Here is a 12,502-nt window from a genome sequence, read left to right as displayed (position 1 = left end):
TATTCCCATAAATGCACTATATAAATGTGTGTGTGTGTGTGTGTATATATATATATATATTTTGGTTGGAGTTTTCTTAAAGCAAATTCAGATAAATCATTTTATTGATAATTACTTAAATATTTCTAATAGATAAGGACTTTTCTTTTAAATTTAACTACAATTATCACTCTTAAAATAATTAATGATAATTCCTTTATAGTATTTAACACCTAGTTCATGAACAATTTGAGTATATATATCAGTTGATTTGTTCAAATAAGTCAACACATTGCATTTGGTTGATTTACCTCTTAAATTCCTTTATTCTATTGCAGTCCTCACTTGTTTTTAAAATACTATTTGTTTATTGCATAAACAATACTTTTGTACTGTAGACTTTCCTATACTGTGGATTATATTGATTGCATCTTTCTGGTATTATTTAACATGTTTTTCTATCACTTGAAATTTCTATAAATGAACATTTTGATCTAGCTGCTTAATTGGATTCTGATCCAATTTATTTTTGCAAGATTAATACAAAAGTGGGGCTAGGTTTGTAATACAAAGGCAGTTCTTTCTGTCTTCGTGACATTAGGATCCACTGGTGGATTCAGGTATTCTCTGCCTATCCAGTGATCATAAAGATCCTTATCAGTAATATTAGCAGCCATTAATGAATACTATAATATTAATTATTAGGGGTGCAAAAGTGTTTCTTTTCTAATAGATACTATTCTACAAAAAAGAACCCATCCCTTATCAACTTTTTGGTCCCCCTGAATAGTTGTTACAGAACAGATCAATGCTAATTATTTCACTGATTTCACAGTTTTCTGAAAAAAAAAAAAAAAATTGGTGTCCTAACAACCTCTACAAATTGTTAGGCATAGGATTTTGGAGTTTTATTATGAACTCACAAATTTTTATATATTTGATGTGTTTCTATCTATCATAGTTACAATTTTTTTGATGTTCAAATTTATATTCTTTATATAAGTATATTATGTTATATGGAAAACACATCATATGTTATCATACAGACCTGTTTCATCCCTCTTTCAGCATTTTTCATGGATGATTTTATGGCACATTGTATGCAAAGCAGTTCAGTGTTTTGGCTTATGTTTGTCCTATCTATACCATGTAATGGTGTCAGCAGCTATTTAGCCCCAAATATCCTCCTCTTCTCCATGGGACTCAAACAGGAATCCAGAGACTCATTTGCACTGGGAGACAAATTGAAATGACAGTCTCCTGCCATCCTCCTTGATAAAGAACACTTTCATTTTATGCCCAAGTACAAGTTTCAATGGTTGCATAACAAATTACGACAAATTTAGCAACTTTAAACAATGCTCATTTATTATTTCACAGTTCTATAGATCTAGGCACCCTGGACCGGGTTCTCTGCATAGGTCTCCCAAGGCCAAAACAAAGATAAGCCAGGCTGGGCTCATATCTGCAAGTTTTGAGGAAGAATCTGCTTCTAAGATCATTCAAATTGTTGGCAGAATTTAGCATCCTTGTGATTGGAGGACTGAAGTCCACATTCCCTTGTTGGCTGTCCACCAGGGGTCACTGTCACTCCTCATGGTCTCCCTCCAATTTTTGACCATGGTCCCCTCCATCCTCACAGCTGGCAATAGTGTATAGATTTCTTTTTGTGCTTTGACTTCCTGATTTCTCTTTCTGCCACCAGCCAAACAAAATTTTTTGCCTCTCAAGGGTTTGTGTGATTAGATTAGGCCCACTCGAATAACTTTGCATTTGATTAACTCAAAGTGAACTGATTAGTAACTTTAACTATGTCTACAGCATCCCTTCACTGAATGAGATAACATAATCCAGACACGTTAGCTCATCGTACTCACAGGTCCAAGAATCAGGGCAGATAGTCTTCAGGGGCTGCCTTAGAATCACGCCTGCCACGGCCCTGCTCATTTCACTTTTGCCACCTTTACAATGAGTTAGCTCTTAAACATTTCCTAAAAAGTAGATTTCTGTTGAAACTTCTTCCCTCCCTTGAAGTTTATTTCCAGATGTAACAGAATTTTAAATTGTGTTGTAGTTGAGACACTTACACACACACACACACAGTCCATCTTCAAAACAGTTTTTGACTGTTAACACGATTCTCTCAATTTGGAGAGATGCTTAAATGTTCCTCCAGAAAAACATTTAACTCTTTTTGTAATATTTCATTAGAGGAGGAGACTATCTTTAAAAGAAACAAGTTCAAATGATTCCTAAGAGTCTTGAAGTATGTCCAAAACAGTATTTTCTAAATCTTTTCAAAATGCCAGCAGTTCTCGATAAATGAAAGGTCATGTTAATTATTTTGGCATTTAAATCAGCACCTTTAACATGATTAATTGACTTAGCATTTAATAACTGATTGTGCATTCCACTGTTACTATATGGAAATACTGATTTGGATCCAGAAGAATATTAAAACAATTATTAATTTATTCTAATTGTGCTAATCTCTGCATTTAATTATCTCCCACCAGTTTAATGAAATAATAACTTTGCTTTTATAAAGTGTAGCCCATTTTGCATTTTAGCTTATACTTATAAAAATAAAGGTTTAGAAATTGTCTTATATAAATGATATAATAAAACTATCCATTTCCAATGTGAAAGTTACATGACTATTCTGTCCTCAAAGGAGAAAAGTTTTAAAAACTAGTATTTCCAAGGAAGAACAATTGCAGAAGCTTAACTGTATCCCTTTGCTTTCTAGAGATGATTTATGCTAATTTTGAAATTGGAAATTCTTTTTCACATATTACTTCCTGTCCTTTATATCAGGAGGAATAAACTAGGTGAATCCCTTGAATAGAATGCAAACTCCCGACCAGGCACAGTGGCTCACGTCTGTAATCACAGCACTTTGGGAGGCTGAGGTGGGTGGATCATTTGAGATGAGGAGTTTGAGACCAGCTTGGCCAACATGGTGAAACCCCGTCTCTACTAAAAATACAAAAATTAACTGGGTGTGGTGGCGCATGCCCAGTAATCCCAGGTACTCGGGAGGCTGAGGAAGGATAATTGCTTGAACCAGAGAGCCATAGGTTTCAGTGAGCCCCAGATTGCCCACTGCACTCCAGCCTGGACAACACAGTGAGACACAAAAAAAAAAAAAAAAAAAAAAAAAAAAAAAAATACTCAAAAAAAAAAAAAAAAAAAAGAATGCAAACTCTGTTTTGATCTTAGATCTCTCTGTAACATTCTATTCTCCTAACCTGCACCTGGGGAAATCTGGGCCTTTGTCATTTTATCATTACGGTGACATTCTTGATTTTGCTCAACATTCTTGGGTTGTTATTTTTAAAATAGCCCTTAACTTTCCTTTGGGGGAACTCCCTCAATCCCTTTTGCGAGTGGTACCTTAGTCTTCCCCTAGGCATTGGATGCTGTTTTCCTGAACAACCAGTTGGAACTGATTTATTCTTAGTACTTATACCCTCAAGAAATAGCGTATTAATTACTGTTACTAAGATCCCTGGAGCTTCCTGAACTCCTGCCCTTCCTGAAGCCTTGTTCTATATAGCTTCTTGTTCAATTTTTTGAACTTTCCGTATAGACTTTCTTTTTTTTTTTTTTTTTTGAGACGCAGTCTCACTCAGTTTGTCTCCCGGGCAGGAGTGCAGTGGTGCGATCTCAGCTCACTACAACCTCCACCTCCCGGGTTCAAGCGATTTTCCTGCCTCAGCCTCCTGAGTAGCTGGGATTACAGGCATACACCACCGCGCTCGTCTAATACTGTATTTTAAGTAGAGACAAGGTTTCACAATGTTGGCCAGGCAGGTTGTGAACTGAGGCCTGAGCCACCACGCCCAGCCTATCCTCATAGATTGTTAGTATCTTTCTCCCAGTTACCAAGTTATCTCCCAGTTATCTAACCACCAAATTACCAAGAATTACTTTCTGTTGCCTGCAGCCAAAGAAACCTAATTAATACATCCATTTAACTGTGTAGAAATTCAATTCTATACCCATTAGAGTTATCCTATATTTATCGTGTTATTATCCTCAAAGGCCCCAGTGTCCCAAGGCAGCAAGAAGAAATCACATGGACATTGCTGTTTTTCTTTCCTGCTGCGACTCAAATGTGAACACACAGAGCATATTCAATAAATTCTTCTGTGTTAATGAAATACCAACCATTATGTTTGAATAACAACAACAACAAAAGGATCTGAATATCAACTCTTTGTCTTTTTTGCATTTACCATGCTTGGAGAGAACATTATTAAATCATCTGGCAGGTTGAAGAATTAGTATAGTTTTTGAAAGTTGGGGCTACTTGTCCAGTAGCCTGAGGACAGGCCAGTTACAGGAAAGTATGTTGGCAAAAGGGACAGGAAAGGCTTTACCTTGTGTCATTTCTCAAATATTTGCCCACATTTGACTTGTATTTTCACACATTTATACCACATTCATTTCTTAAAATTGCTTTAAGAAACTCATAACAATTCTTTTGTGCTGTAAATTGCAGAAACATTTTATGTGAAATTTCAGCTGGTTTTAGGAAGAATTTGTCTTTTCTTTGGTTACTATAAGTTATTATTCAGTTTTTACAATTTGTCATGAAAACATGCTGTGCCATTTCTGTGCTACTTTAAAGAATTAAATTCTATTTGTAAAAGTACATATTTCATTGCACAAAGGGTTGTATTTAATGGATAATGGGACTGAGAGATAAAAAAAATGCCATGAAAACAATGCTAATTCAAAGGTATACAGATATCAAAAGAACAAGGGAAAGAAAAAGTATTAGAAAAAAAAAAGAGTAATGAAACGTTTTTAAAAGAAGAAATGAAAAAGGTTGAGGCCCCAAATAGCCTAAGGTCGTAAAACATGTGGCCAATTGATCAAATTGGCCAAACCTGATAATGTTAATATAATGATTTGTTTGTGTCCCTATTTCTGTAGGATTCTACAGTTGTGCTTCACTCTTCCCTTTCTCTGGGCTCAGTCCCATCACTACGAACTGGAAAGAATGAATTCTAAAACAGTAGGAACTGTGGTCTGGTGTCAGGTCTCCTCTGCTCCCTGTTCTATCCTTTGCTATCTGTTTCCACTTGCTGGTATATTTCTATTTGTTTCCACCATATGCCCCATCCAGAAATGGAATCATGCTTTGATTCTTGTGTTAAGAATGTTTTTTGCTATCTATAACAGAAATTTGAATACAGTGGCTTAACAAATCAGAGTTTTAGATTCCATTTCTCATACCTAATCCAGAATTAGATAAACCAGGACTTGTACATTGCATCACAATGCCATCAGAGACCAGAGCTTTTCTGACTTTTTACCTCACCATCTTTAGCATCTTTATATATATACACTTGATCACAAGATGACTGTTGCATCTTCAGATATTAAGTCTGATTTAAGGCAGAGAGATGGGGAAAGAGTAAATGGAGTACTCTTGTTTTGGTGAACAAAGGTTTTCTTAGTATCTCTCTTTCCTCTGCTATCGGATTTCTATGCATCTTATTTATCAGTATATTAGTTAGTGTTTGATGCATAACAAACAACTACAAAACTTCAGTAACATACAACAATAAACACTTATACATCATGATCTGGGATTCAGCTAATCAGGGCCATGCTAATGGGAGTGGGTCTGCTGAGTTCTGCTGAGCTCCCTTAAACATTTGCACATTAGCTGCAAACTGTGCTGTAGGCTGGATGAAGCTGGGTTTGGTTGAGGCACTTTTATTCAAGTGTCAGCTCTGCATCATCGTTTTCTTTTCCTCTTCCTGGAACTGGGAGACTATCCCAGCAGAGCAGAGGTGCAAGATTAAGCAAATATACATAAGCAAAGCCTCTTGAAACCTCTTGAAAGTCAAGGCTTAGAATTGGCAAGGATCATTCTGTTGGCCAAAACAAATTACATGGATGAACTCAGAGTCAGAGTTGGAGAGCACAGCATATTTCCATGACAAACCACCCAGCTGCAGGAATAGTGCAGAATTTGGGCCTTTAATGCAATTTTCCAGGCAGTCAGTGCCACACAACCATGTCATGCTATAAGAAAGGCTGAAAAATAAAAACATTTACGTGGGACATCACTATTGAAACAACACTTATTTATTTCCTACCTTTCTTCTTTTTTCTTCCTTCTTTCTCCTTCTAATTCTCTTCTTCCTTCCCCTCCTCCTTTTTTTCCTTCTTCTCTCTCTTTCTTTTTTCTTTTTGCAAAGAAAGGGAGTGGAAATAGACATCGGGTAGGCAGTGAACATTCATAATCATTATTTCCTATATGGTACTTTTATATCTTTAGTGTGATTGCTACTGGACCTCTCTGATAGCCTTCCTTTCTTGATCATTGCTTATTCTATTTCCTGCTTCTGAATACTGAATCTTACCCACTTGCTGGATTTCCCACTTGTGGCCTCTTGCCATGCTCACTTGATGTCATCTCATGCCCTTGCTAGGAGTTCCCCTGATTGCCTGCATTTAATATAGGACTCCATACATTTTAGTCATTTCCAGTATCCCCACTTTATTTATTCTTTTGTGGTGGGGTGGGGTGGACGGAGTCTTGCTTTGTCTTCCAGGCTGGAGTGCAGTGGTGTGATCTCCGCTCACTGCAACCTCCCCCTCCCAGATTCAAGTGATTCTCGTGCCTCAGCCTCCCGAATAGCTGGGATTACAGGTATGCGCTACCACACTCAGCTAATTTTTGTATTTTTAGTAGAGATGGTTTCACCATGTTGGCCAGGCTGCTCTTGAACTCCTGACCTCAGGTGATCTGCCCGACTCGGCCTCCCAAAGTGCTGGGATTATAGGTGTGAGCCACCGCACCCTGCCCCCACTTAATTTTGACTAACTTAAGTAAAAGAAAAACAGCAAGAAAAATGTCATGACATTTGTGAATCTTAAATACAGCCTATCAAATTACAATTTTATCTGACTAAATGTAATCATCAAGAAATAAGATTAGATGGAAGATAAAAACATAGACACATTAAGGCTGAGGATTTAATGCAAAAGCAAAAATGAGAATCTCAAATCAATAAGTATTCCTGAAAGCTGAACGTGGGCAGGGCTCCTTGCATGCAATCATTATTGACTGAAACCAGCTGAGGAAATCTAGTGGCAAACACAGCGGGAGAGTGTGAAGGCTGATGTGGCCCAGGAACAATATGACAAGAAAAAATGGTGCAAAGTCCCAGCTGGACAGCAGGACTTGGTAAATTAGACTTGTTTCTGACATTTTAGAGACAAGTTTTGAAGAAGTTTCAATAAACTTTTCTTGAGCGAGGCTTTGATGTTGTTGTTAGTGTTCTTATAAAATGGAAGCGCTCTACCAAATCTTAAATAATATGTTTCTGCAATATTGGCTAAATGCTATTCCCATTACTTTGCAGTTATTTATAGAATTCAGACATAAATGTGATTATTAAAACCAACAGAGGTGTTTGGTCTTTAAAATAGAACATTACGAAAATATGCCTAAAAGGCAATTTATAACAGATCAAATAGTTTCCTCTCCTAATTCTCAAAATTTAAGAAAATGTTTCCTGGAATCTGCCCACATCCAGTTGAATATATTTATATTTACAGTATATATCTTGATCAAAAGGTGTAAAGATAAACGGAACAAACACAAAAACATAAAACAAAACACTGCTTGGAACAACGGAGTCCAAGTTCTACCACTGGCTCTAGCACTAATTTGACATGTAAATTTATGTCATTTCATGTCTCTAGGCCTCAGTTCACACATCTGAAAATGTGATTGCGTAGCAATCACTTTATTTATTTTAAAGAAATGACGTACTTACAAATTACGCTTAAGCTAATATAAGCTCATAGTGATAAAGTGAAGTATTACTGAAGATTGCAAAGGTAAAATATACTTGATTTTTTTCACTAACGTCTAATTCTTATCTTTAATTCACCAGTAACAATCTCTGTTGCCAGTACCTTGTAGACTTTCAATAACCTTACCTGCATATAAAAGTATAGTAATTCTTAGGCCCTGGTAAAAAAAAAAAAAAAAAAAAAAAAAGTAGGTCCTTGTGCCCAGCACCCAGAACAGAGCCCCTGGCACAGAGTGGTCCTCAGTAAAGATCTATCTGACAATTGACACCTGAATGACTTGATCCCTGTGCCCCAGGTCCTGCCTTACAAACTGGTTCGTGCTAAATTTATTTTTCTTCTGTGTTCTGGCTTTTTTCTTCTCAGTCTACTGTCTCACTAGGGCTTTAAGCTGTGCCCTTGAACCTCACTCTGTGACTGGGGTTCTACTTGACTCCTGATACATATTTTTCTGAAGTCAACTACGGCTTCCCATCTGGTGGCATCCTTGCACTGCTGGGCACACCCAGTTCTTGTCTCAAGCCAAGCCAGTCTCCTCTTGACAATATGGTTGATGCTTCCAAGTGCGGTGACTGGGTCATAAGAAAACACGTAACAGAATGGGTATTTTTAACTTTTGCGGTGTTTTCTCATATGTCTGTTGTACAGTTGGACTGTAAATGGGCACCTCGGGCCAGCACCATCATCTGCAGGCCATGACATAAGTACAGTGGGGCTGAATTTATTGGCTCTGAGTTTTCCCAGCATGACCTCAAACTATTACTTAGGTTTTTATATAAGCAAATAGACTTTTGGCTGATACAGGTTCTAGCACAGATGCCTGAAGGAGTGACATAAAATATGGTGCCGATTAACTGTCTAGAGGGACTGCTGTGGAATTTGAAACCGTTGGAATATCCATGGGCTTTCCCAAAATAACTTTTCTGGAAGTGGTGTTTTTGTGTCAGCTAATCTGCTTGTCTGACAGGCTATTATAATAAACACACAGGGCCAAGAAAATGCTCTTGCCATGTTTGGTTCAAATTTAGCATTTTATTTAATATTCTATGGACAAAAGACTGCATCTGTAGATTATAGACTAAAGAGTATGTATGGGTAGTCCAATAAAAAAGGATATAATATATTGTAGATATTTTTTAAAAAGATTATTTTCTACTTAGACTAATCTATGTTGATTACTTAAATTAATTGATCAGATAAAGTATTATCTAAGATTGAGCTAAATCTACTACAATGTATTATATTTTGATTAAATAGTTTTAGGGGAGGATAAAAACCAAAACAACCGTGAACCCCAATGATCTTTTAACTTTTTTCTGTTTACCCATATAAATTCTGTAGATCTTTTATGTAACTATTTATCGTAAAAATGTATTGTAACAACGGCAATGAAAATTAAAACGGCAAAATATTCTCTCAATAGCTCTGCTTACATCTTCTCATATTCGCGTAAAGTTCTTGTTACCTGAGTATGTATAAGTTTTTAGCATTTTAGTTGTAGGGTATAATTATATATCTTAGTTCTTTTTTAAAATTAAGAAATATTTCAAATTTACAAAATAATATTATGAGCTGATATACATATATAACTAAGCTTTAACACATCTTAAGATATTGGCATGTTTTCTTCAGCTATCTTTTCTTCAAAAACATCATAAAGAAAGAAATTAAACATTGTAGAGTTAAGATTCCCTATACCCTGTATGGCCTTCTTTAGTTTTATTTTTATTTTTTTGTTACTTATTCAAAGGTAACTTGTATCCTGAATTTAGTGTTTATTTCTCTTGTGCATGACTTTTTACCATGTAAGTATTTTATCTTAAGCAACCTGGAACATTGTTTTTCATGGTTTTATAATTTATATAAATGGTATTATATTAAATGTCATTCTTTAGCAACTTATTTCCCTTCAAATACATGTTAGATATTTGTTTATGTTGATACATATGGCTTTAGCTCATTCATTTAAAGTATCACATAGTAGGCCTTTATATGAATATATGGTAACATTCATCCATTTTCTAACCGAGCTGTGAGCCTAATTACTGCTTTACATCACTGGCTATTGGAGTAGTTTGTTATGCAAGGTATGTAAACCAAGTTTATTAGATATTGACAAGTTGCTTCTCAAGATATTTGCATCAATTTTATAATTCTGTGATTGCTTCTCAACATACTTGCCAAACCTTGGTATTGGCAGGTTGCCACGTTTTCGTTAATTTTATGGGTGGGAAATGGTAAGTTACTCTTTTGTGTTTTTCTGGTTGTTGGTCAGTTTGATTATCTTCTCATATGTTTGTTAGCCATTTAGATTTCCTATTCTGTGACTTGACTATGTTCCAATTCCATACCTATTTTAAAATTTGGCTGTTAACATTATTCTTATTAATTTTCAGGAATTCTTGTATTTATTCTAGGTACTAGTTCTTTTTCAGTGACATGTTGCAAATACCTTCTTTCAGACTTCAACCTTTGCTGTATTAAAGTCTACTTTATTAATATTTTCTTTTGTGGTTTATGTAATTTGTATTGTTTAAGAAATTCTTTTTTATAACAAGGTTATAAACATGTTCTATATTCTCTTTTAAACATTAAAAAATTGTTTTTAACATTTTGGCTTTAATTCCTTGGGATTTATTTTGGAGTACGGCATAGGATAGGCATATTATTTAATGTTTTACCTTTGGATAACCAATTATCATAGCCCCATTTACTGAATTATTGGCAATACCACTTCTATCACATATCTAGTCTACGTATTCTTGTGTCTATTTGCTGGATTCCATTCTGTTCCTGGTCTGCTAGTTTATCTCTGCCAATGCTCTCCTAGCTTAAATGACAAAACCTTAAAATAAATGTTTTCATATCTGGTCTTTAGTCCTTATTCATTAATTTTTTCTTCATTAATTTTGCCCATTTGATCTTTCATATTTTTGTAGGATAAACTTATCAAATTGCATGGAAGACCTTGTTAGGATTTTGATTGGAATTACATTAAACTTTTATATTAACTTGGGGACTTTTGACATTTTTAAGGTCTTGATTCCTGAGATTCATAAATACAGTATCACTATTCCTTTAACCATATCTTCAATACAGTCTTCTAAAGTTCTCTATAAAACTCTTGCATGGTTTGTGTTAATTTTACTTTCAAGTACCCTTTGATGTATTGCTATAGAGAATGCTATCTTTTTCTTTTACATTTTGTAATTGCTTATTAATGGTAATAGAATGGCTGTTTTTTTACATTTTATCTTTTGTGGGTATATAATAGGTATATATATTTATGGGTTATGTGAGATATTTTGATGCAGGCATGCAATGTGTAATAATCACATCAGGGTAAATGGGTATCCATCACCTCAAGCATTTATATTAATATTCTTTTAGTTATTTTAAGAAAAGCAATTCAATTTAGTATAGTCATCCTGTTGTGCTAGCAAATTCTAGGTCTTATTTACTCTTTCTATTATTTTGGTACCCATTAGCCATACCCCCAGAAGGCCTATTTTTGTTTATTGACTTTATTATATATTCAGCAATTTATTTCATTCATTGACTTCATTATATATTCTGAACTCTGTCATTAATTTGAATAGTAGGATTAAGAATTATCCTAGATTTTCTGTGTGGACAATTACATTGTCAGGATATAAGGGTTGTTTTTTTTATATTCCTTTCCTATTATTACTATCTTTTCATTTGTTTTTCTAGGTCTTCCAATAGGCTGTTGAATAGAAGTCATGATGAGTATATTGTTGTCTTGTTTCTAATGTGAAAGAAATGTCTTCAAAGTTTGTTTGGCTTGTTAATAGATATCCTTTATCAAGTTATGTTGCTCATTACTCTCTTTGTTCTTAGATTGCTGCCTTTTTCTTGCAAACTACATCTCCCAGACACTCCCAACTGGGGTTTGGCTACGTTTGGCCAATAGAATGCACTATTAGGAGACTGGAGTGGAAGAAAAAGTGAAGTCGGGAAGTTTCTCTCCTACTCTTGATGCTTCTTCAGGTAGTATCTGACAGTAGTTCCATCTCCTCCTAGAGACAGTTCCTTTTTCCATGGTGCTCATTCACACCAGAGTCTTTATATACATCCAGCCCTTGACTGGTAGCCTTAGGTCTTGGCATCTACCTACATTACCTCCTCCTTTTGTACCTCACATTAGGAATGTTATAGCTTCCTGCTTCATTAATGTCTGTCACCTTTTAGGACTTTGCGCTCTCTCCACACCTCTGTAACTAGTTCCCTATGTTAAACTCCTGAAACAGGACAACTTGGTATGGGATCTATTTTATTGACTGGGCCCCAATAATACATCAGATTAGAAAAGTTTCAGTCCCTTCTTTGTTTGCTAGTAGTTTTGTTTGTTTGCTTTGTTTTTTGTTTTAATATAGTGAGATCACATTTTACCAAATAGTTTTTGTTATTGAGTTGCTATATGTGAATAACTGAGAATTGTACATATTATTTCCCTTTTATTCTGTTAATGTGGTATATTAAATTTAATAGACTTTCTAAAGACACATCATTTTTGCACTCCTTGGGTGAACCCTGTGTTTATGATGTCCTTTCAAGAACATTGTGCTGATCATCAGGTGGGAGAATCCTTACATGTTCCTCCTTTTACAGGACAGAACATGATGATGGGGGTTCAAATAATAAGTGATTAAAGTTT

The sequence above is a fragment of the Colobus angolensis genome, unplaced genomic scaffold (assembly GCF_000951035.1).
Source record: "Colobus angolensis palliatus isolate OR3802 unplaced genomic scaffold, Cang.pa_1.0 Scaffold48, whole genome shotgun sequence".
NCBI lineage: Eukaryota > Metazoa > Chordata > Mammalia > Primates > Cercopithecidae > Colobus > Colobus angolensis.
Note: the sequence above shows the minus strand (reverse complement) of the source record.